The sequence below is a fragment of the Equus caballus genome, chromosome 17, assembly GCF_041296265.1.
Source record: "Equus caballus isolate H_3958 breed thoroughbred chromosome 17, TB-T2T, whole genome shotgun sequence".
In the NCBI taxonomy this organism is placed as follows: Eukaryota; Metazoa; Chordata; class Mammalia; order Perissodactyla; family Equidae; genus Equus; species Equus caballus.
In genome coordinates, this window is record NC_091700.1 from 26,444,722 (window position 1) to 26,468,818 (window position 24,097).

Genomic DNA, 24,097 nt, shown 5'->3' on the forward strand with positions numbered 1-24,097 from the left:
TGAGCAACAGAAAGGAGGCTTGGGGGAATTTCAGGGCAGAACCAAACGACCCAGGAGTGGTCCAGGGAGAAGGCAGCCAAGGTGAAGGCTTGGTGAGGCTGAGGGAGGAAGGCCAGCACTCTGCAGACAGGGCTGAGTAACACGGAAGCGGGAGGCACAGGAGAGTGCAGACGGGTCCCGGAGAGGAGAGCGAGGGGACCAGGCTGCCACGAGATGGGCGGAGGGAGCTGAAGTCGGCTCTGCTGTCCGTGGTCTAGGCCAACCTTCTTCAAGACCTCGTCCAGCTCTAAGGTGGTTTCCCCTAAAAATACACATACATTTGGCCCCACACTTGTATACTCTTCCTAGACTCTGTAAATATAACCCACAGTCTTTTATACTCAAGATTCCCCTATGCCACCTGCCAGGGCCCAGTTAGATCTGTCGACCCACCAGGAAAATAAGGCTCTTGGTGCTCATGCAGTGTGCCCTCGAGTGGATGGGGTCTCTCCAACGCGCCCAGCGGGCTCTCCCCAGAATGCAGGCAGCAGCCCACCTGACTATTTCCCCTACTCCCAGTTCTTGGGCAGCCTCTTCAAGTTACCCCCCACCCCACCCCTCTGAACCAACATTTTTTAAAGCAGTAGCATCTATGCTGAGACAGACCCTACAGTTTTGGGCCAAGGATCCTTCACACAATCTAGCTCTCAAAAGGTAGTGAGTTGGCTTATTGTTAATCCACCCCTTTGCCAAGTCAAAGTCAAAGTGACTTCCCCTTTCTGGTGCCCAAGAGATGGTGTTGATTGTGTCATCAAAACCTACGAGGAGCAATGTGGTGATGATTACGCAACAATGTGAAAGTACCTAATGCCACTGAAACGTACATTTTAGAAATACAATAAAAAATACTTATAATTCAAAAAACAACTAAGAAGATTCCTCAAAAAATTAAACACAAAGTTACCACATGACCCAGCAATTCCACTCCTAGATACATAACCTAGATAAATGAAAGCATGTGTCCACAGAAAAACTTGCACACCGATGTTCAAAGCAGCATGACTCCTAAGTGCCAGAAAGTGGTTAAACAACCCAAATGCCCATCAACCGATGAAGGGATAAATCAATGTGGGCTATCCATACAGTGGGATATTATTCACCCACAAAAAGGAGTGAAGTACTGACACACGCTACAACATGGATGAACCTTGAAAATATTAGCTAAGTGAGAGAGGCCAGACACAAAAGGCCATATATTGTGTTATTTCATTTATAAGAAACGTCTTCAGTAGAGACCGAAAAGTAGACTGGTGGTTGCCTAGGCCCGGGGTAGGGATGGAGAGGAGAGGATGAGGAGGGCTGTTAATGCAGATGGGTTTCCTTTTAGGGTTGAGGAAAATGTCCTAAAATTGTGGTAATGGTTGCATAACTCTGTGGATATAATAAAAATCACTGAATTTATACTTTAAATGGATGAACTTTATGGTATGTAAATTGTATTCAAAAAAACAATTTTTTAAAAAAAGCTAAGAGGCGCCCAGTCCACAAGGAACCACAGCATGGTTTTTCTAGTAACCTGCCAGGCCGGGGCAGACCCAGCGACTGCTACACAAGTTCGGTTGCTAAAGCAGCACTCTCCCACATACTTTCATCCTGCTTCAAGTCACAACTCTACCACCTCCTCCCCAAATCAGTAATTACAGCTCTGGGTGCAGGTGGTAAGAGGATCTCCACTCTATCTGCACAAGCCACTTATTATATGCAACAGTCATTTTGCTTTGAGAGTTTCACGAATGTGAAATTAGCTGTTTAATAAAACCCTCCCTACAAGCACTGCCTCATCTTTTGTAGTTCTGTTACACTGTGAACATAAGCTCGGGTTTTAATACACGGCTTAAATATTTCATGGTGACAGGGCAGAGAACAATAAAATTGAGGAAGACTGCAACATTTGTTGGTTTAAATAATATGCTGAGTTTGGGGTCAGCTCGGTGGCACAGCGGTTAAGTTCACACGTTCTGCTTCAGTGGCCTGGAGTTCGCTGGTTCGGATCCCAGGTGTGGACCTACGCACTGCTTGTCGAGCCATGCTGCGGCAGGCATTCCACATACAAAGTAGAAGAAGAAGGGCATGGATGTCAGCTCAGGGCCAGTCTTCCTCAGCAAAAAGAGGAGGATTGGCAGGAGATGTTACCTCAGGGCTAATCTTCCTCAAAAAAAAATAACAACAACATGCTGAGTTTAAGCCTTTAGCTCACACAGGGAGCTCCTCTCACTCGGTGTGTGCATATGGTCCAGGATCTCAGAGAAAATGGGATGGCTTTAATAGGTAGTCAGAAGGAAGTAAAGGATCAGGCCGTAAGAAACTTACCAAAGTCTGTTAGCACTACCACAGAGTTTTCTAAGACCGTCAATGGGCACTACGAGGGCAAATAAGCCACCAGAGAGGCAGGGAAAAGATATGCTCAACTGGGGGAGTTGGAAGGAAAAATGTACAGAATGCAAATTTTGGGATACTTCCCGCTCGGAATGTTCAGAATGCTCAGGAGGCTTGGTCGTAACCTTTTGTCTGCCAGGGCGCACCTGACAGGTGAGGTCATGCTTCTCTCCTGGGCATTTACAAGCTCTGGGTACAGCTCCCTGCAGGCGGTGTCAGCCAGCCCCCATCCCCCCAGACACGTCCCCGACAGTGCAGCAGCTCTGAGGAAGCCTATGAAGACAGATGAGCCTTGGCCGTGGCCAGGAGAGCAGCCAGGTTCAGGAGAGAGGAGCCTGCCTGTGCCAGCTCAGCCATTGCCAAAGGGAATGAAGCAGGCACCTGCAAGCCTTGGCCTCTGAATTGCTGTACTTTAACAGGCTTAATTTGCTCCTGTGGGGCTAAATTGCTGGCTGTGTTACTGCGGTCCTACACATGAACATGGTTAGGGATGTAATACGTAGGGACCATTTTACGACTCCAAAGCACTCCCACCCAGGGGACCATTCTCCTCCCCACCCCGGGAGCGGGGGCGCAAGGTGGCAGGCACCGCACACACCCGCCTTTTATGAGTTGGGACTCTGTTTAAACATGACTCTGTCCTCTTCACTTCTGGAGAGCATCCTCCTCTGTGTGAAATGGTTCCAACTGGCTATATATGATATATGAAATAACCAAGGCATGCCGGTGCTAGGAAGGACTCACGAGACGATCTGATACATTCCGACCGAGTCTATTCGCACACCACCTTCAGGAGTTGTTGCCGTATTTGCATGGCATGCACACTGTTATTTGTAATGTTGTTCCTTAAAGGAATCCACCTTTTCATAACTTAAATACATTTTTTAAAACTTTGTATGCCTCTCATCAAGGGAGCACCACCAAAACGATCTGCAATGAGATACTAAACTCAGCTCCATCACCCAGGGAGAGTGCCATCTGAGTCCTGCAGGGCACCTGATGGTTAGCATTTGAATGCAACATACTACTAAATAAATGCTTGTTTGTGCACTCCCTAAAATCACCAAGCGCACGCAGTGCATTAGGGAAACAAAGACCGAGTTCACGAGGCTGCAAACTCTGGCACTTGGCCCATTTTTTAATTGACCACAAGTTAAGGATGATTTTTATTAAGTTTGTTTAGGAAAAAAAAAGGAGGAGGAGGAGGAAGAGGAAGATTATTCTTCAACAGAGACTACATGTGGCCTAAAAAGCTAAAAGGTTTGCTATCTGGCCCTTCTCAGACCAGTCTGCTGGGCCCTGATCTCATCCACGCCTTCACTTTGCCAGCGAGGGACCGAAGTCCAAACGCACAGAATGACCTGGAGGCACTCGCATGCGTCTTCAGGCTTCATGGAACTGAAGGCAGCCATCAGCTTAAACACTTTCAAAGTGGGCCTCTGTCCAACCACTTTCACGATGTTTTGAGAAGTGTCTTGTCACAGCGTGGGGGTGCACAACTCACCTAACTTGTCCTTGTCCTCTGATGCCCGAAATCACACTGCTTGCCCCCAGAGCCACTCTCCGGCCTCCTCCACTACGCGCTGGGGCTCACCTGTGCACATCCCAAGCTCTCTGGGCACCGGCAGGAGAGGAGGGAGGCCTCCCTGATAAAAGAGCCCCCTCGACACGGCCAGCTGTGGTCACCCAACCCTACTCTGCGCCCTCCAGGCCTAGGGTGCTAGGGCTACTCAGGGTCCCCTGCACTCCCCCAGGCTCCTACCACAATCGGACCACCCCGCCTCTGGAAACAGTCGCTTTATTACACTGACCTCAGGTGACCTAAGTTGGGAGTGCGATCTGTGCCCTGCAGCAGCCCTGATGGCTACAGACTTGGGGGCAGGGAGCCCTGTGTCTGCAGGTGGTGATGGGGAGTCCAGGCCCACTCGAAGTACAATGCCCCTATTACACCACCGCACAGCTGACGGGGCCTGAACCACCTCGTGGTCCGCCCTCCTCCTCTCCAGGGAGCTACACCCGACCTACCCAAGTATCAGAAGTGCCCAGAGAGAGTCGAGTGATTAGTTATAGCCACCTACTGCATTATAAAAACACATATTTTTAAGGCTTCGGTTTAATTTATTACAACCTGAGCAGCTGGCATGTGGCAGAGACTGTGCTGGTGTTTCACATGCACAGAAAATCAACCACCAATCCTCACTCTACAAATGAGAAAGCTGAGCCTCAGAGAACAGCAATGGTGCTTACCAGAGCTGTAAGCGGCTGAAGTGGGGTCGTCCCAGACCCCTTTCACTCGGCCGGCTGCCCCCAGGACCCACCTCCGTGGCTGACCAAGCCCAACCAGGGCGCACAGCAAGGCCGCCGCCTGGTCTGTCCACAGACATCCAGTCACGTTCCACAAATCAAGTAAAAAGATAAAAAAGGTGATGACGGGGGGCAGAAAGTTTCCTGAGAGAACATGGGGGCTTCCTCACAGCCTCATTCACACGATCGAGTTACCTGGATTGGCCAACACTGAAAACATCTAGCAGCTCCCACCTGAGTGTGAACGTCTGGGCGGGTGTCTTCACGACGTTTTTACGGCATAAAGTGAAATGGCTGCTGTGCAGAGCAGTCCCTCTTCTGGCCTTCTCTGCCCTGAACTCGCATGCACGAGAAGGCCAGGGCTCCGTGCACCTGGGTGGGAGGGCCCGGCAACTTGTATCAGGCTACGTTATTGATTTTGTTGAACTAAGTACACATTGAATGGAAAAATTTTTTCCTACGTCCCATTTTATATCTGCTCCCTGATCTGAGGAGGAATCAGAGGATCTGCCTGCCCCAGGCAGTGTGATCTTGGGCAAGTCACTCGACTTCTCTGTCTCAGTCTTACCATCTGGAAAGCGGCATAATGATGTTTACCCCACCTACACCTCCCTGCCCCGTCCCTGCCTGTTCCCCTGCGCAGATCAAGCAATGAGGAGGCAAGATGGAGGCCAATATCTCAGCCAAAGCTGCATTCAAAACACGGTGGGCCAGTGACTTACCTTCTCTGAGCTAGCTTTCTTCCCTCTGCAAGATGAGCATAATAGGGAATAAGAGCTACTTCATGGCTTGGGGGAGGTTCCAATGAATTAATGATGCAATGCAATGACGAGCACCTGGCACACGGTAAGTGATATATGTTTGCTATTATTATTATCATTATTTTCTTAATCTATGAGATCTTATTAACCAACACGTAAAGTGCTGTGAAGATTAAGTGGGTACTCAAAATGATGGCTATTCTGTAATTGACAGAGCACTACACAAATATACAGACTAAAAAATAAAAATAATTTACTGTTTGATTTATTTCTATCTGTGCCAATTCAGATAGTGGAAGATTGGAGGGGTTGCCTAGAAATATTTGAATTGACTTGACACTACTAAAAATATAACTAAAATATATAAAAATATGAAAAAAATATAAATATAAATAATATAACCAACAATGACTGAGTTTTAACCACTGATTTTTACTTTTAAATATTTAAACACCCGGGTTTCTATAGAGCTAACGACAGACGTCCTCTGCAGTGCGTGTGTCAGGGGCAGGCAGGGACCACAGCCATCCTGGATCTCAGCATGTCACTTAAGTGCTGGGACGTGCTCAGTAAAGTGCCTCCTTTAAAAAGGAGCAGGTCATACCCTGCGGGCTGTGGGCCACTCCCCTGGACGACCCCACCCATCCAGAGGCCTTTTCATGTTTGGCTCTTGGTCCAAATGTGAAAGTTGTACCTTTCTTTCAGCAAATAAGATGCTCTGCTTCACCTGTGCCACCACAGGGGCGACTGCGCCCCCTTCTCCCACTCTGAGCTCAGGCAGAGAAAGAACGCCCAGTCAAGAGGCCGCTTTCCTCCTTCCAGGAGGTCTGGACGCTCACAAAGCCCAGTTATTTGTTTTGCCAAACTGTGTATACATTGAATGGAAATGTTTGTTTTCCATGTCCCACTTTACAAGTCTAAAGACAAATGATTAAAGAAGAATTTCAAGGGCATTTTTTTCGCTCATCCCCTCAAACCTGGTTATATTAAGCAGCCTCACTTCCTGCCTTTTAACTTACATTTCTGTCGGCGTATCATCCACTCTTCTTTGTTGACCTTTACGTGTACAATGTTGCTTCAAAACCCTTCTTCAAAGGAAAGGGCAAAGTGAAATGTCACCGGGAAAGACGCCAGATGGCCAACAGCCAAGGGGGCCGCTCCCAGAGCTGAGGCTACCTGTGGGGTGTGGGACACAGGCACCAAAGGCAGGTGGGGAGGGCGACACAGCTGGACCACCTGCTCTAAGGCCAGGTCACACCCCCGCCCAGAGAAGCCCATCTACCAGCGCGGACCCCCAGGCCATGAGGGGCGGAGCTGAGAGCCTGCATCCTAGAGTCACTTACCGAGTGTTCCACTGCGGGCACACTCTTGTTAGGAACTGCAGGTGACAAAAAGATAAATGGTCCCTGCCCCAGAGGGGCCTGCAGTTTAACAGGGGAGAAAGGACACATACAAAAACATGCATGGAGGCCATAGAGGATTTCAGGAAGATGAAGGTTGGGAAGCTGAAAGACACAGTGGGACTAGAAAGGAAAGAAGGAGGAAGACGTGACTGATGGGGAAGGGAGGATTGACGGGATGCAGTAATTACTGAATATTAGAGACAAGAGACGGGAATGAATCAAGAAAACTCTTAAAATCTCCAGGCTGGACGTCAAGAAAAATAAATCTGGGCAGAGAAATCCTCAGTTCAGGTTTAGAAGTACAGTTTGAGGTGAGGGTGAGGCCTAAGTAAGACATGGTGGCCCTGCCATTTTGACTCCACCATTCGTTCTCTGCTGTGGTTTATAATATACTAAGTGATAAGGAGCACACAAAAGAAGTGAATTAGCAATACAGTAGACCAGTGCTGGTTCACTCCCAGGAAATAGCTAACCAACCACGCCAATAAGAAACAGTCCACACACACACACAACTGACAAAGGCCACTGAACGTATTAAAAGTTTAAATCTGCAAAATTTGCTCCAGCAAAATTGGACTTGGAAAGAATATGAGGCACAAAAGAAGCAGTGGCAAAAGCTAAATTCAGTAAAATCTGCTACAGATAAATGGCTGATAAATGCAGAAAACCTTTCTTGAAAATTTAAGTGGAAAATAATTTACTAATTTCAGAAAAATGCAAAATTTTTAAATGGCTTATCTATACTCTAAAACCTTAATCAATGACTTAAACTGAAGTTCACTCAGAAGAATATTGTCATCAAAAATTCCTCCGGGCTAAACAAAAAGTAACAAATGTTGGAGAGGTTGTGGAGAAAAAGGAACCCTCATACACTGCTGGTGGGAATGCAAACTGGTGCGGCCACTATGGAAAACAGTATGGAGATTTCTCAAAAAATTAAAAATAGAAATACCGTATGACCCAGACATCCCACTACTGGGTATTTATCCAAAGAACTTGAAATTAGCAATTCCAAAAGTCCCATGCACCCCTATGTTCATTGCAGCATTATTCACAATAGCCAGGACGTGGAAGCAACCTACGTGCCCATCAACTGATGATTGGATAAAGAAGATATGCTATGAGTATACACACACACACAAACACACACACACACAGACACACACAATGGAATACTACTCAGCCATAAAAAAGGATAAAACCGTCCCATTCACAACAACATGGATGGACCTTGAGGGTATTATGTTAAGTGAAATAAGCCAGATAGAGAAAGACAATCTCTGTATGACTCCATTCATATGTGGAAGTTAAACATGTAGACAAACAGAACAGATTAGTGGTTACCAGAGGAAAGGGGGGGTGGTCACAAAGGGTGAAGTGGTGCACCTACAACACGACTGACAAACAATAATGTACAACTGAAATTTCACAAGGCTGTAAACTATCATAATCTCAATAAAAAGCTAGAAAAATAAAATTAAAAAAAAATTCCGGGGCCAGCCCAGTGGCACAGCAGTTAAGTTTGCACGTTCCACTTCTCGGCAGCCCAGAGCTCGCCAGTTTGGATCCCGGGTGCAGACATGGCACCACTTGGCAAAAAGCCATGCTGTGGTAGGCGTCCCACGTATAAAGTAGAGGAAGATGGGCATGGATGTTAGCTCAGGGCCAGTCTTCCTCAGCAAAAAGAGGATTGGCAGTAGTTAGCTCAAGGCTAATCTTCCTCAAAAAAAGAAAAAAAAAACTTCCTCTGGGATAATTCTGATAAAATATTCATATTCACAAACAGAGTCAAAACATCCCCAGATCAAAATAGTGTGTCAAAATGTCCTGTGTCCAGCAGAACAGATGGGAATGCCTGGCAAACAGAGGAGTATGTGAGAATCTGACAGGAAGACTCTAGATGGGGCTTCTCCACAGGTAAGTGTTGACAGGGAGAGCTCCCTGGGAGGAAAGAAGGCTGTGAGGAGAACCGTGGGCAACAACCACGTTCTGGGCGCCACAGGAGCAACCATCACACTAGTGAAGTTTCAGAAAAGAGCAATGTTAAACAGAGCCCAAGAGCAGATGGACTTCTCCGAGGCAAAGACAGAGTGTAACTCTACGTGTCTCCTTTAAGGCCACACCCTCACCTTTCAGAGCGTGCTGCGGCCACACATGGAGGGTCTGGACAGTAGCTTGGCATGAAGTTGCTAGATCAAATACAGGATGCCCGGGCATATCAGAATTTCAAGTGAACAATGAATAATGGTTTAGTATAAGTATGTCCCAAACAAATCATAATTATGTCCCAAATATAGCCAACAAATAATTTTTTTAGTATAAAAAAGTTATACTAAAAAAGTATCTGCTGCGCACCTACAATGCAAATTTAATGGGGCATCTACTATGTTTATTTGCTAAATCTCTAACCCTAGCTTGCTGTCCACAGATCAGGCCTGAACGCCTCACCCCCACCCCACACCCTCCTTGCCTGTGACCATCCGCCCTGACTTCCACAGATCGCCTCTTGGCAAAAGTGTTTCTGCAGACCGAGTGGCGAGTAACGACCCCCTTATTTGACAAGCCCCCTCACACACTGCGTGTGGAGGAAGCCTCCCACAACACACCAGAAAAGGACAGTCGGCAGGAAAAGGCAAGGGCCAACCATACCAAATGCTTGAGAGAGACGGCAGGGGGTGAGGGCCGACAACGGGTCACCAGGCTAAGTACAAAGAGAGGCAATAGTGAATGGTTTTAGTACACTAGTAGGAGTTTAGTTTTCAGATGAAAACAGGTGGTGAGAGTTTGGCATTCTCTCTGGTTAGCTTAATCATAAAGAAATGAGGTTCTTGGCCAACTGCTTGCACCTTCACAGTATCTGCAGAGAACCGCACAGAACTACGCCCCTAAGGTAACTGGCTAACACCTGCAGGCGCTCAGCCAACGTGTGTCGAATGAATGAACGAATGCTACACTTCTCATAGAGTTTTGTTTTGAAATCTGAAATCATATAACTATTGAAAATGAAAGTCCAGGGTAAATCTTAACATTTTGTGGCACTCACCACAGGAGCTAATATTCTTTGCTCTTTAACCAGTTTGTCGGCTGAGGATTATCTATAGCGTAAACGCTAAGTATCTGTACTGGGCCGGAACCAAACAAATGAACAAAAACCCCTGCTGGCCCACCTGATGAAGCCCACGTTAAGATTCACATAATACAGCGGAGAAGAAAGGCTACCACTTTGCAAAGCGGAGCGAGTCACACTCCCAGTGTGTTCTCCTCTCCGCCGCTTTGTGAAACTGTCGTGATGTCCTGTAGTTACAGGAGCACTTGATCAAACAAACATCGAAGAACACCATGATTTTCTTATTTATCCACAAAAGTATTATTCAACCCTGCACCAATTTCCCTTGATCTGTGCTGGAAAAACTCCCAGGGATGCGTTATCAAAACAAGAAACTGCAGAAAAAGAAGAAGACACATTTTTAAAGGGAGTCGGCTGCTTCTAACTTAGGAAAGATACCCAGCGTATTTTGAATTTTTAAAAAGAAACCTTTATTTGCTTTGCTACTGTGAAGTTTCCATTCTGCTAAAAGCCCTCAGATTTAGAATTTACAAACAAATCAAGCCTGGAAAACTAAAAGCTGCATTCAGCTTTTGGACACGCTGTTATCTGGCATAAAACAAACATGCTAGGCCTCTGCCACTAAACTTCTAAGTATTTTTTGATGGAGTTAAAAGAATTAAGCTAAAGGTGAGTTTATGTACAAATTAAACCAAAGGGGTGTGTGTGTGAGGAAGACTGATCCTGAGCTAACCTTTGTTGCCAATCTTCCTCTTTTCGCCTGATGAAGATTGCCACTGAGCTAACATCTGTGCCAATCTTCCTCTACTTTATGTGGGATGCTGCTACAGCGTGGCTTGATGAGCAGTGCTAGGCCCGCACCCAGGATCTGAACCTGCAAGCCCTGGTCCACCGAAGCAGAGCACACAAGCTTAACCACTATACCACCGGGCCGGCCCCAAACCGAAGGTTTTTCATACCAATCCTGAAAAGTTTAAATTCCAAATGGAGTCTATGTTGTTAGCACTAATTTTTTCAAACTTGGCCCAAAGGAATATCTCTGTGTCCTCACATGGGGGACACTGGGGCAAGCTCTGATCATCTGCCACTGCCTTGTAACTTCCTAGGAAGGACCTATCAGCCCATAGGTCCCCATTCAGAGCTGAAGATACACTTTTTATTATTAATTTTCACCAAACATCATTAATGTTTAATGTTGTCTAGTGAATAAGAGCATAAACTCAAGGGAATGGCAGAGTCAAGAAATATAATGCTTCCTGCAGGTAGAAAAATCCACACAACTGTCTCAGATAATACTTACCAATTTTCTAACAGTGGGGAATTGGTTAATGCAATTGACATCGTCTTAACATTGGGGCCAGTCATTTGCATTATATCATTGTTTCTTGGCGTTCCAAATTCTCCCTACTTTCTAAAGGCTGACACCAACACCACCACTTTCAAAGCAAACCTATACTTTGTGGAACTGCAGAATATCAGAGATGGAAGGGAGCTGGGGTGTCCCAGACATTCTGTTGCACCTGTGCTGATGGTCCGCCTTACCTGTTCATTTGCTGAGGAACCTTGTTAGATGAGTGCATTGTGGTCTTTCTGAACAGCAAATGCACCATGTTTCTCACCATTAAAAAGCAGACAGAAAAATGAGGAAGGACACACTACGGGAACTAAACCTATTGCCCAACTGCTAGGCATGCAGCCCTGTGCTGGGAGCACTGGTCAGCCACCCCTTCAGTTCTCAGACACCCGGCAGGGGGTGTCATTCTGAAGGATGAGCAGGGCAAGCCTTGGAGCAGGTCTCTATGCCCACTCAGCACTGGAGCCAAAGCTAGAACTCGGGTCTGTCTGCCACCAAAAACCATGCTCCTCCCACTTCCCATCCAGGTAGCTCTAGGTCAGAACAGTGAAACACAAGGGCAATTCTAGTATTCAAATAAAATTCCGTACAGAATGTAGTCTTTTTTTACTGGAGCCTGCTATTGCTAAAGGTACAGTGACCTTGACAGTCAGATGAGGTGAAGGCTCCCCTTCCGTGTGCCTCTTCTCTGCAGACACCCTCCCTCCGGGGCTCACCTTGCTCCTGACGGTGTCCCAGGTTTTCTCCACAGCTTCAGCCAGTGACCTGGCTGAACTCCAGCTCTGACTCCGTACTCCCACCCAAGTAGGTCAGGGTGAGGCGGAGCAGGGTGCCTCATTCAACAGGCTCACAGGGTTGGAGGGCAATGCATGAGCCGGCTGCAAATACCTCACCCTCGGGGGGTGTGGAGGACATGGAGCAGCCGGAGAAGTGAGGCCAGGGACACGAACTGCAGGGCAGCAGGTAGTGGCTCTCTGAAGTCCCAAGGAAGGGGAGACGGAGTGGAAGAGAACACCCTGGAGAGGGCAGGGGGAACCTCCTGGAATTTAGCTCCAAGAAAGGGCTCCTAATTCAGGCTGTGTCCATCCTGAGGCTGCAACACACTTGATGAGGACAACAGAATGTAAACATGACAACTCGGGTGGGCATCTTAGGCAGTGAGCTTGTTCTGCTCCTCTCTGAAATGCCATGCAGTCCAGGTCTGGAGAGCCAAGGACATGAGACATAATTTCTCGGTCAAGCTTGGTCCACTCTGGCCCAGAGACCTGTCTTTGGAGAAGCAGCTTTGAGAGCAGGCATGTCCCATGACAGCATTTTCAAAAGATTCATGATAAACCCCAAACACCCCTGGCTCCCATGTGCCATGCGACTATTGACAATGACGTTCGTCTTGAGCCCACTTCCCTTTGCAGCTGCCTTGTCACCAGCTGCGGAAAGCATTATTTGATTTTTATGTATTCTAAGACATTCAAAAGTCCTAACAGAGGACAAGCTCTGACTTCCAGAGCTGGTTGATAATCTGTGGCTCACCTCGCCATGGCCTGCAGGAATTTTAAACTCTGATCACGTTTCTTTCTGTTGGTACTGCCAGACCGGGCAGTCCCAAATCTTCCAGTTAACCCTCCTATGAACTCTCCTCCGTTCCCAAATGAAAACGAAGTCTTCTTTGGGACTTGCAGACTAGAAATATCCCCTGTTCTGTAATACAACTCTCATCAGATTTCTGTCCAGAGAGCAGCTATTTAAGACATCTGAACTTCAGCTGTACAATTGAAGTCTTTTTTGCAAATCTGACCATCTGCCATCCTTTGTCCTCCTCTGAACCTCCCATGAACTCGGTGGCACAGCTGAGTGTGCACTGCTCAATACAAGGGCATGTTATTTTTATACACACACATCTGCATATCTGAGTAAGAAAGCCCTGTCATCGGCTGGATCAAGTCCGCTAAGGCAAACCAAAAGGACCTTGGGCAGAACGCCCTTTTGGGGCCCCTTGAAGCGGAGGCCCATGAAAGGTGCCGCGTGTCCCTCTGCCTGTTTCCAGGCTCGCCTACCCCAGAACACAGCGAAGGCTGAGGAGCCTCTGCGGGGGAAGCCTGCTCGGGTGTGGAGAGAAACACGAGTCTGGGACAACCTGCTCTGAACCGCTGTTTCCTCCTAGAAGGGAGGTGCTCTGTGCACCTGAGCGTCCAAAGCAGAAAAGCGGTGATCCCGCAACACCCTGGGACTGGGTCCCCGTCACAGCCCGTCAGGAGCAGAGAACTGTAGGAAGAGTCGTGTTCACCCTCTGCATGCAGTACCCGGTGGCAAGCAAGGACCTTCCCCTTCTCTCGCATCTCTGATACCACCTTTTTCTTTATTCCACTGCGAAGTATGTCTCAGGGGAGGCACAGAAGAGAAGCAGAAGCAAGAACACCGTGAAGGATTTTCCAAAAGAAGCGTTTCTGGCCGAAGACAGCTCCTTCTGGAAACCACAGCACAGAGCTTCCGCGGGGCTCTGCGGCTGCGGCAGAGGCGCTGGGGGCGTCAGCGCAGGCAAGCCTGCTTTCTTTTTCCTTTGATGGGGACTGTATACATTTTGATGTGGATGGCTGGCTATTCCTTTTGAAAAATAACCTCTCTCAAGCTTCCTCCCTGGCGAGACAGTTTGGGACTGAGACTTCTCAGGGTCCATCCCGACATTCCAAAACCTCCGCAGGAGACGCCTCACCCAGCAGGACACTGCTGCCGAGGGCCTGACACCAGCAACCACTGCCCCGCTAGGAAGTTCTGGCCCCGTCTATGGGTAAGCAGCCACAAGTGTTGCATCAGACAGTGAAACATTTGGTCCAAGACTGCTCACGCTTTCCACAGAAGCATTGAGGAAATACACTATTCCGACCAAGACAGACTCTTCTGGAGTATTCCTGGGAGGGGGCGTGAATCTGGCAGACCATATGGATGCTGGTACCGGGTGCCTTTTTTTCAATTTACAAAAGCCATTCTCCTCCTTCCAGTTGCACAAGTCGCCCCGCTCAAGAGTTCTGGGCTAATGCAGGCAAACCGACACTTCTCCATCAAAATCTGTCATCGTCCAACACCAGACCTTCTGTTTCTCCTGCATCAGGTTACCACCGTTCTCACTCAACATCCACTTCTATAGCATAGACACCAAACTACACAGAGCTCTTTAGTGGATACATAATCATGGAATGCCACCAATTTCCTGCTTAAGGCTAGAAATCCCAAAAAGAGTATCCTAATCCACTCTCTTCCAAGCCCAAAGCAGAAAACGCGGCGCTGAGTATCCAGTCTTGCCCAGAGTCACATCAGTCCGCAGCCAGGCTGGTGACATGGAGGCCTCTGGACTGCCGAGCCAGGTCTAGTTGAGGAGGAGGCAAGCCTGGGGCAGAGGCTTAGAGAGGAGGATGTGATGGGTCCCCAGAGGATCTCAGTGGCTGGGCAGCCGGGGTCAAAGGACCTCAGGCTCTAAGCACCTTTCACCAGCCCACATAAAGAGCCCATGCTTCCCTCCATGACCCCATATCTGACTTAGCACATTCACAAAAACACCCCTGTTCTACAAGTCACCCGTCCTCATGCTCAGATGATCCACAAACACGCGTGGAGCATGACTCTTGCGCTGATGGCACAACCTCCTCTTTTACAGGCATTTTTCATACCTTAAAATGCGTCTTATTTCCTCACCTGGCTGCTTTGCTGAACTATCAAGACACGTCCCCTGAGCTGATGGATCTTCCCTCTCTGCCAAGGCGATGGGCGCTATAAAGCAGCGCGATTATGCACAGGCCTGAACGCAGAGTTCCACCCGTGCGATGCTCCTCTTAACGCCTGGTGAGACAAATAAATAATGTGCAAGTTTTAGAGACTGAAAAGTGTAAAAACGGTGATTATACACTACCCTCTACATTCCTGCACAAGGTGCCATAAATTAAATCTCATTTTCCCAAAGAAACGATGCCATGCTGGGACTTCATAAAGGCAATACGTGCAGAATGCAGAACGCAGGGCTACCGAAGGGCACAGAGTAAAGGGCAGGGGTCAGTCCCTGCACACCCTGACCGCCTCCTCCCCGCCGCGACCCACAGCCCTCCCTGGAATGTCCCGTCTTGGCTCGCAATTTTTTACAGAAGTGATCACAAGTCCCAAATTTTGAAGAAAAGCATAAATGATGTTTCTATATACTATTTAATAGAAAGCCTTCTAATGAGTATCTGAATTAATGAACCAGACAACACAGCAAAAATAAAAATCCCATACAAGTGAAAGTGATAACACTCCATTCCCATTGCTTCTCCCCCAATTTTCTCCCGGTGAGAAGAATACCATTTAGATCAAGGAACTCTGGGGGACTTCCGACATTTCCACAGCATTTGCAGTGGAACGCTTGGGGAAACAGTACCGCTTTTTGAGAAAGTGATCTGGTTTGCATTCTTTTTTACTTTAAATTTCCCAATGCAAATACTCACACTAGGCAGAAAGCTTTTTATTGCATGACGGTCAAATGCAGCTAAGTTTTCCCCTAACTTTTCAAACACAAGTCTCTCCCCTCACCCGAGTCCAGCGCCTCTGGGGTGCAGGAGGTGGATGGGACCTAGGCCTGAGCATCCCTTTTACCTTTAGTCATCCATCCTGAAAACTTCTTCAGAACCAAACAGAAGTAAGGCGCGAGGGGGCTCAAACACCCCAGCATCCACCCAGACGTGCGCTCCCTTGCTAAGTGGCATCCTGGTTTAAGGTCTTGCGAGCAGGGGACCCTGGAACTTCCCCTCCTGCCCCAGCTCTGGCACCGCCATGCCCCCTCCCTGGCATGCCACCCCCTCCTTAATTAGAAAGCTCCTGGCATCCGCCTCGTCCATTAAGAATTTCCTGACTAAGAGAGAACAAGTAGCAACCTCTCCTCAGACCATTTCACCACTCCTCAGCCTTCTGGAAGAATCACTTTGCCTGTTAATTTACACCTACTCCTTTGCCAGCAAAATAACAACACAGATATATGCAACCTCGGGAATCGGATTTTTCACTTGGCAGAAACCTTCCTGAAGGCTGAAGCTTAACTGCTTATTCTCTGGTCCTAATCACAGTTCACATTTATCGAATGCCAGGCAATGTTCTAAACGTATTTCATATATTTAATCCTCAACACAGCCTACAAAGTGGGCACTGTTAGTTTCCCCACTTTTTAAATGGGGAAACTGAGGCACGGGGCTGCAGATGGTCATGCACACAGACGTCCTGAAATGTATCCTCTACAGAGGTTTACTTAGTTCTTGCATCTCTCTTTAGGTGCTTCTGTCCCCTTCCTTGCTGCCAGAGCCTCAGCTATCACTTCTCCCCATTGGTGGGAGCCCCACCGCTGCAGTCTAACTTGCCACTCTCCATCTGCAGCCAGCTGCAGAGATAACCAAGCGGGCCCAAAATGATAGGCCAGAGGCCCCCACCCTTTCCCATCCCAACAAGTAAACGGGCTCCGGGACAGCAATTGCTTCAGTTCCACTGAAAAGATATCTTTTGAGCATCTACTCAAAACCAGGCACTGCCCCAGGTACAGGAGCCAGAAGGACGAACGTGTCCCAGGCCTGTCCTCAGGGAACACGCAGTCCAATGGGCGGCTCGGGGCTCCCTTGGCCTGTTCCAGGTTTCAGCAGTTTTACAGACGCCCACTATTCCAAGAGATCCTGGGAGCAGGCTGGGGAAGTCCCACCCAGACCTAGTGAATCAGATCTGCCTTTCAGGGAGACCCCCAGGGGAGGATTTGTATGTAGACACTGATCTAGACAGTTTAAAGACACCTGAAGTTTGACTTTCGGACATGAAAGGTACTATTACATCATGCAAATTATTTAACTTACACACTTACTGAAATGAAAATCTTTCCTCTATCGTTACTGCCTGCCCCATTGCCACATCTGTCCAACCATACCTACCTCTATGCTTTTTAGATAGTGATGAAGGAGTAATACTAATAACGAAGAGGAATACGGCCAAATTCACCCGATACGCACCGTACAATGGAATTGTCTCCTGTTTTGTGTGCTACGTTTCCAGAAACAAAATACTACATGGCTAGTCTTGTCCCTCGGTTTAGCTTTATATCTGGTAGTGTGCAGTGTGCATCTGTGGGTGCGGGCCCCTGGTGAGGTCTAGACCCAGCAGGGTTACAGCTCTCAGGCCGCAGAACTTTCGAGGAGCCTCTGCCCATGCCCACACGCGTAACAGAGTGGGCCGTGCAGTTCTGTTAGCTCAGGGCAATTCCAGGGGCAGGGAGGAGAACCACCGCTCCTGAGTCATCACTCAGTTGAATTTGGGGCTGTGCTGCTGCTCCCACAAAGCATCAGTGTGGAGAGAACGTTCCTCTCCCTCTTGCTCCCAATGCCTCTCCAGGACAAAACGGTATTTCCTTCCCACATGGGCACGGCCTCAGCTGGAAAGAGACCTCTGCAGGGGCGTGCGGGTGCGGTGGGGGGAGCGGAGCCTCTCAGCTCCAAACCCCACCAACTCAAACGCAGGAACTCCCTCGCAGATCCTCGAGGCAGAACAGGTAACAGGCAGCTGCTGCAAGAAGTGCGATGAGTCTGTGCAGAGTGTGTCCTCCCAGCCACTGACCGCCCCGCTCAGTCACCTGAGACAGCGAAGGTGGCGATGGCCTGGCCTTCATCACCAGACCACACTCCTGAGACAGTCCTTCAGTAACCAGGCCTGAATCCTGGCGCCAATTACATCTGATAATCTCCCAAAATTCTGGTTCCATCAAACTCTGGGACTAGCAAGACATTCTTCCCAGTTCAATACAGACCACTCAAAGAATTAATGAGTGTTCTTGCCTAGTGTCTTCCAAAACTGCCCTCTGGGAGAAAGAAATGTCTTCCAACAAAAGTTTTTTTTAAATAAGCAAACTGGCTGCTAAAAATTTGAGGTTATACATTTATGAGGGATGCGTTATACAATTACAATTACAGATTAGCCCCTACTTCACATAGTAAAATACATAAAAACATAAAATCAAGTTCATGAGAATTCTTCTCAAATACTAACATTAGTGGTAATATCTGTAACTTACAGAAGAATTTTTAAAAGATTCTAAATTAAGTACTCTGAGTTCTTACGATAAATTTATTTTTACTGAGAAATGTAGTAAATAAAAGTTGACAAGAAACAAGGGCAGATAATCTGTGCATTGTTTCAATAAACCAGGCAATTTGTCTCGTTCTAGTTCTGTTCTATGCTCTTGTTCTGTAGAATCAATTTCCTTAATTTACAATTGTTTTAAGAATAATATACACAGACTTCTTAAAGAAGATTTATTTCCTAAGCAGAAAAGAATACATTCATAACACTATTCAAGCAAGGTTTAAATTTATGTAAAATCCATTCAACCTTTTCAAGGAGGACCACTCAGTGGTATCATCGCTATTGCTAATCTTATATTTTCAATACTCTGTTCAATTTTAATCCATTAGACCTGAGAGTCCAAAAATTAATATTTCTATGACAGAACTGTTTCTCTCTCTTCCTCCCACAAACCCTTAACTCTGAAAGAGAAGGCTCACCTTTCAGATGGATTCTTCCTCAAATCATACGGAATAAAATAAAACTCAAAAAAAGTCAAAATGCTAAAATTAACAAGTGTTTGGCCCATCTCTGAAAAATCGCACACAGCCTGAGCAGCACGTGAGGTCAGCTAAGGACAGAGCTACCCTGGTTTGCAGGGCAGCAAACCACACGGGGAACTCCCACAGGTCTTGCCCCATTCGCCTTCTCGGGAATCATGACAAAGAATACTGCCCGCTTCAGTCAGAAACCCTCAAAATCACGGCAAAAAGAAACCTCTACCCCCACCCCCTCCTACCTTTGTCCAAACCGGTCTGGACAGAGGATCATCCTCATCCCCTCGTCCAGCGAACCTGAAATTCAGGACACAAAGTCGGGGGCAGGTGGGCACGCAGGCCAGCGCACCCAAACCAGCAGTGTTTGCAAACTGCAAGTCGCCACCAGGATTTTTTGTAAGACAACAGCCGAGCATAAAAATTATCAGAGTGCACTGCAGGTACTATGAACGAGCAGTGTTTCATGATAATCTTCATTTTAATCTCCATATAAATATGTATGTCCCTGTGTGTGTACTTGATCACAGCATAAATTTACTTCTGCTTGTACACTACAGCCAGAGCAGTGTGAAAGGCGCCACCGCCGGGAGAAGCGCTGTGTGGGCACCTGTACCCCTGTCCCGAGCGCAGCCTGAAGAAGGGCTTCCCGAAGCCTGGGCTTCCAGAACCCTGTGCTGAGGGCATGGTAGAGAGGCTGCCAGCTGGGCTCTGAAACCAAAGTGCCTGTGTCCTTCTGAAGGAGGCACGAGACGGGCTCACCGGGGAGCAGACGGGCAGCTGTACCAGTCATCCTCCCTGCAGGAAGTCACCGAGACCAGGGCCCTTCTCAAAGCTAAGCTACGTGGCAGGGGAGAACGAGATGCCGCATGTTTAAAGAGGTTTATAAATTAGAAATCAGGATGAGGCATATGCTGGTAGTCCTGATGCTCAAAGATGAAATCCTGGGCAATCCAGGCAAAAACTCTCAACAACAGAACAAGACAAGCTGGCACAGTGGTACATTAGCTACAGAGTATGTGAGAAGAAGTTATAATTTTACCCCTTTTGTGAAAGGGCCTAATAACCAACCCAGGGAAAACTTGACATACCAATACTCTAATTTCAACAGGACCAGATTATTCCAAAAATACAAATGTCAAAGGCACTCGGTCACAGCATGATTAGTACCAAAGTACAAAACGTGATACATATTTGTACCAAAAAGCAAAATAAACCCCAAATCAAGATGCCAGGACAGAATTACAAAAGAAATTTAAAATAATTTAGTTTTATTCCCCCCTGCCAAAATGTTCTATTTTGCTCATAGATATTCCTCCTTTAAAACATCCTGTTGTTTTACTCATTATAAAAATATTCATTTAACAAATATTTCTTGAGCACTATTTTAGTGCTCATACACAGCATATGCAGTGCTGCATACAGCAGTGAACAAAACAGTCCAATTTTAACAGTGTTTTCTTTCTGTGCAAATATACCTTTATCTTATTAAGATAATACTCAATACAGAAAATCACATCCAGATTTTTTCAAAATTTTAACAATAAAGTTTTTCCCATAAGATCAAATGTTCTTTAAAAATAACGTTTTTATTGGCTACATAATATTCCATTGTGGATGCTGTCATAATTTACCAAAAGACATTTCTAAATGCTTATTAGTACAACACAAAAGAGAGAGAGAGTTAAATATATCACGTTAGACCCTCATATAGGACCTTAAGGAAAATACAATCTTACCAACTCACAGACCCAAGGCAGTGGACGTCAACAGGCACACCTCCACCGTGTGCCACATGAAACTCTAATTTGTAAATCTCCCTTTATAAGCCCCACTCCCTCTTTGATCCAAGAGAACATTGTCTGCACAGAACAATACGTTTTCATTTCAATTTCCCTTCTTTTCAGGAAAGGAAATGTTTGCACTTCAAAGGATTTCTTTGAAGAGCAGCCCTCGGTCCTGGCCCGTCCAGGTTAGGAGTTACGTGGCCTCAGCGGGGAGTCCACAGTCTGGGCGGCTGCCCACCGCAGTCACTCTCAAGGCCAGTTCCTTCAAGGAGAGGGTCTGGGGCAGGAGAGGAAAAACAAACACATGGAAAAATACTTGAGGCTTTTGATCATGACCTTCAACAACACAGTGTACATTTACAGCTCAGGGAAACTGAGGTACACACGACGGGGAGCTGTGGACAATGCAATATCAGCTTCTAAGAATAAGATCATTCCAGAAACTAGACTCATTCAGCAAAAAACCCCTTCCAGGCCAGGAAACAGTGGAGCCCCTCCCAGTTATTTCTGGGGATAACCAAGGGGGCTGCTTCGATCAACGAAATGCAGAAGCAAGATCCACATTTCACTTTGCACAACAGTTTTGAAATCTTCCCCTGGGGACTTCTGAGAAGCACAGTCGACAACAGAGAGCAAAATTCACCAGGGAACTGTGCCTCTTATTTCTCCACTGGCCCACTGGCAGGGTGCCCCGAGGGTCAACAAAAGGCAAGTCTAACCACCATATTAATAACCACGAGATATTCACCAAGAGGCCAGGGTTGTTTCTCTGGATCAACACCTCACGCCCAGCCTTACCCTCCACTAAGTGGAGGAAGCCAGGGGTACATATCAGGCAAGAGGGGGCCTGCAGCATTTCTTTTCAAGTCTTGAACAAGTTCTGGGTAGTTAATAATGATCTCCGCCCTTCCCCACCTCGAGGTGGTTAAATGTGCCTGCTCAGGTGGGCAACCGCCCAAGTGGTGGGCAGGGGCCTGAAACACAGTCCATTCCAGACAGGGAGCCTTCCCTCCCTAGGCCTGAGGACTTGCTCGGGGTGCTGCCCTGTGCGTCTGGGCACAGGTCTGGATGACCAGTCACCCCGAGCAGAGGTCTTCCAACCACCTCCTGCAAGCCTTCACCTGGCCGAGCACCAGGCCTCTGTGCTGGAATCACGGATGGTTTTTATTTTCTTCTTTTACTTTTCTGTAGCTTCCAAATTTTTCAGAATGAGTAGTCTAACTTTTAGAAAGATTTTTTCCTAAAGAGGCTTATGAGATAGAAAATTACACCACAGTTTCTTTGAAAGGTCCTCTCCCACAAAAAAAAAAATATATATATATGTGTGTGTGTGTGTGTACTTATATACGTATATATATCTGTAAAGGACATTATTTAGACAACTGGAAGTTAAATATGGACTTTGGACTAGATAACAATGTTGTATCAATGTTAAATTTCCTGATTTTGATATCCTCCTGTGGCTATGTAAGACTATGTCCTTATTCTTAGGAAACACACGGTGAAGTACACAGGGGTAAACAAAAGGGCAGGATGTCTTCAACCTACTGTCAAATGGTTCAGGAAAAAATGCACATATACATGTGTGTAGATCGACTGATTGACAGAAGGAGCAAAATGTAAACAATGGGCAAATGTGAGAAAAGACTCCAGAGGAATTCCTTGTACTATTTCTACAACTTTTAAGTTTGAAATGTTATCCAAAAAAAGTTGAGAGAGAAAAGGGAAAAAGGAGAAAGGCAGGAAGAGGGGGGAGGTTTTCCCTGCTCTACCTGTCAGCGCCCCAGCTTCCTGGATGCTGCACACTGCGGGAGTCTCCCCAGGGCAGAAGGGCCCTCGCCCCTACCCTGGCTTGGGCAGCCTCGATCCCAAGCTTTTCTTGAGGGTGTCAAAGAAGTGTCTTCCAAGGAAGGAGATACTGCCCCACCTCACCACATGGCAGAAACCAGCAGAGTAAAGACGTGGGGGCAAGACGGCTACGGCCACTGGTCTTAAGAAGGATGGAGTACTGAGAAGGAAGCCCACGGGCCCCCTGCAAAGGGTCCTCCCCAAGCAGGGACGGAGGCCATGCGGAGACGACTGGATGTAGAGAAACAAAACAGGGCTCCCCGTGGCCTGGGCAGGAAGCTCCGCACCCAGCCCGGCTCTGGCGATGTGAATGCCAAACTACTGACCCAGAAAGAATGCAGCCCAGCCCGTCACACACCGGCACCCGATCCTGGCCACTTCACAGCACAGCTGTCCCACGGACACCAGAGCTCCAGCTGTGCCAGGAGCCCAGCGCTCTGCCGCTGGGGTGAACAGAGGAAGACCTGCGTTCAAAGACAGCGGAGAGAAACCAGGGCACGCAGCGGGGAAAGGCAGGGTGCTGTCCAGCGTGGGGCAGCCAGCCCCTGCACCTGCGGGACTTAGAAACAGAGGGCCGTGGGGGCTGAGGGTCTTCAGCTCCGGGTGCCAAATCCCAAAGCCTGGCGCTGCCCCATGCAGACGGCACGCCACAACAGGGTCCCAGGGGAGGCCGGAGGCCCAGGCCCAGTCTGGTGCCCACAGCCCCACAGCACCCTTGGTGGTTAGGACTCTGGAGCCAGGCCCCCTGGGTTCAAACCCTCACTCTCCCACTTACCACTACCTGTGTGCCTGCGGGTAACCTGCGTCACTTCTCAGTACCTCCACTTCCCCTCTCCACTTCCAGTCAGAACAGTAGTGCCAACGTCCTCAGGCGTTGTGGGGATGAAATGAAAACATTTAGTGCTGAGCACACGGTGAGTACTAAGCGCTTGTGGTTCTCCATCTTACCCAGCCTTACCCTTCCTTCCTATTTGGGGTAACAGACTGGGTAACGGTACTTGGGATGCAGATAAGAAGACACAGAGAAAGACAGCATTCCCAGCTGACCTTAAAAGATTAACTGGGGGTGGAGGTGAGGTCTTCACAGGTAGGAAGATGATAATCACAACTGGGCATGAGGCAACAAGAATAAGACAATGTTTTGCTCCCTTCCCCTCTCACTGCTCCCCCCAGGCAGCATGCCCTACCCCACAGCCCCAGGGGATAAAACAAGGAGGAAAACAGAAATGGCCCTGAGTTTGTGGCTTTGGTTTTTAAACCCAAAGCTCTCAGGGTAATTTGGACAAGATGTCTGGGGGTCAGGATGACCATGATGAGGGTGGACACTCTCCCTAAACACCCATCTACACACGTGCACACACGCAGGCAAGCACTAACAACAGGGCTGTGAACTCTGCTCCCAGAGGTGCAAGGAGTAGCCAAACCCAAGGTGTGTGGGTCTGAGACCTAAGGGCACCTGCCCCCACACCCAGGAAGCAGCTCACTCCTAAAGAGCCCATGGCTTCATGGTCATCCAGGCAATCAGCGCCAACATGGCCCCAGAGACTGGGGTTC

The 24,097-nt window shown here is 47.7% G+C and overlaps 1 protein-coding gene across 15 annotated transcripts in view; it reads right to left on the reverse strand.

Annotated features, from left to right (window-relative positions):
* The window catches only part of SLC7A1 (solute carrier family 7 member 1), a 79,143-nt gene that overhangs the window by 49,903 nt on the left and 5,143 nt on the right, over positions 1–24,097 (reverse strand). For 3 of the 15 annotated variants that reach the window (XM_023621462.2, XM_023621466.2, XM_023621463.2), the window contains exon 2: positions 14,992–15,135. The exons of 2 other annotated variants lie outside the window; for them this stretch is intronic. The gene's annotated coding sequence lies outside the window, so the exon portion shown is untranslated. Of the gene's footprint in view, positions 1–14,966; positions 15,136–15,921; positions 16,276–20,647; positions 20,973–24,097 lie in introns of those variants that run through there. 10 more of the 15 variants (XM_070240211.1, XM_070240212.1, XM_070240215.1 and 7 more) reach the window with 7 other exon arrangements.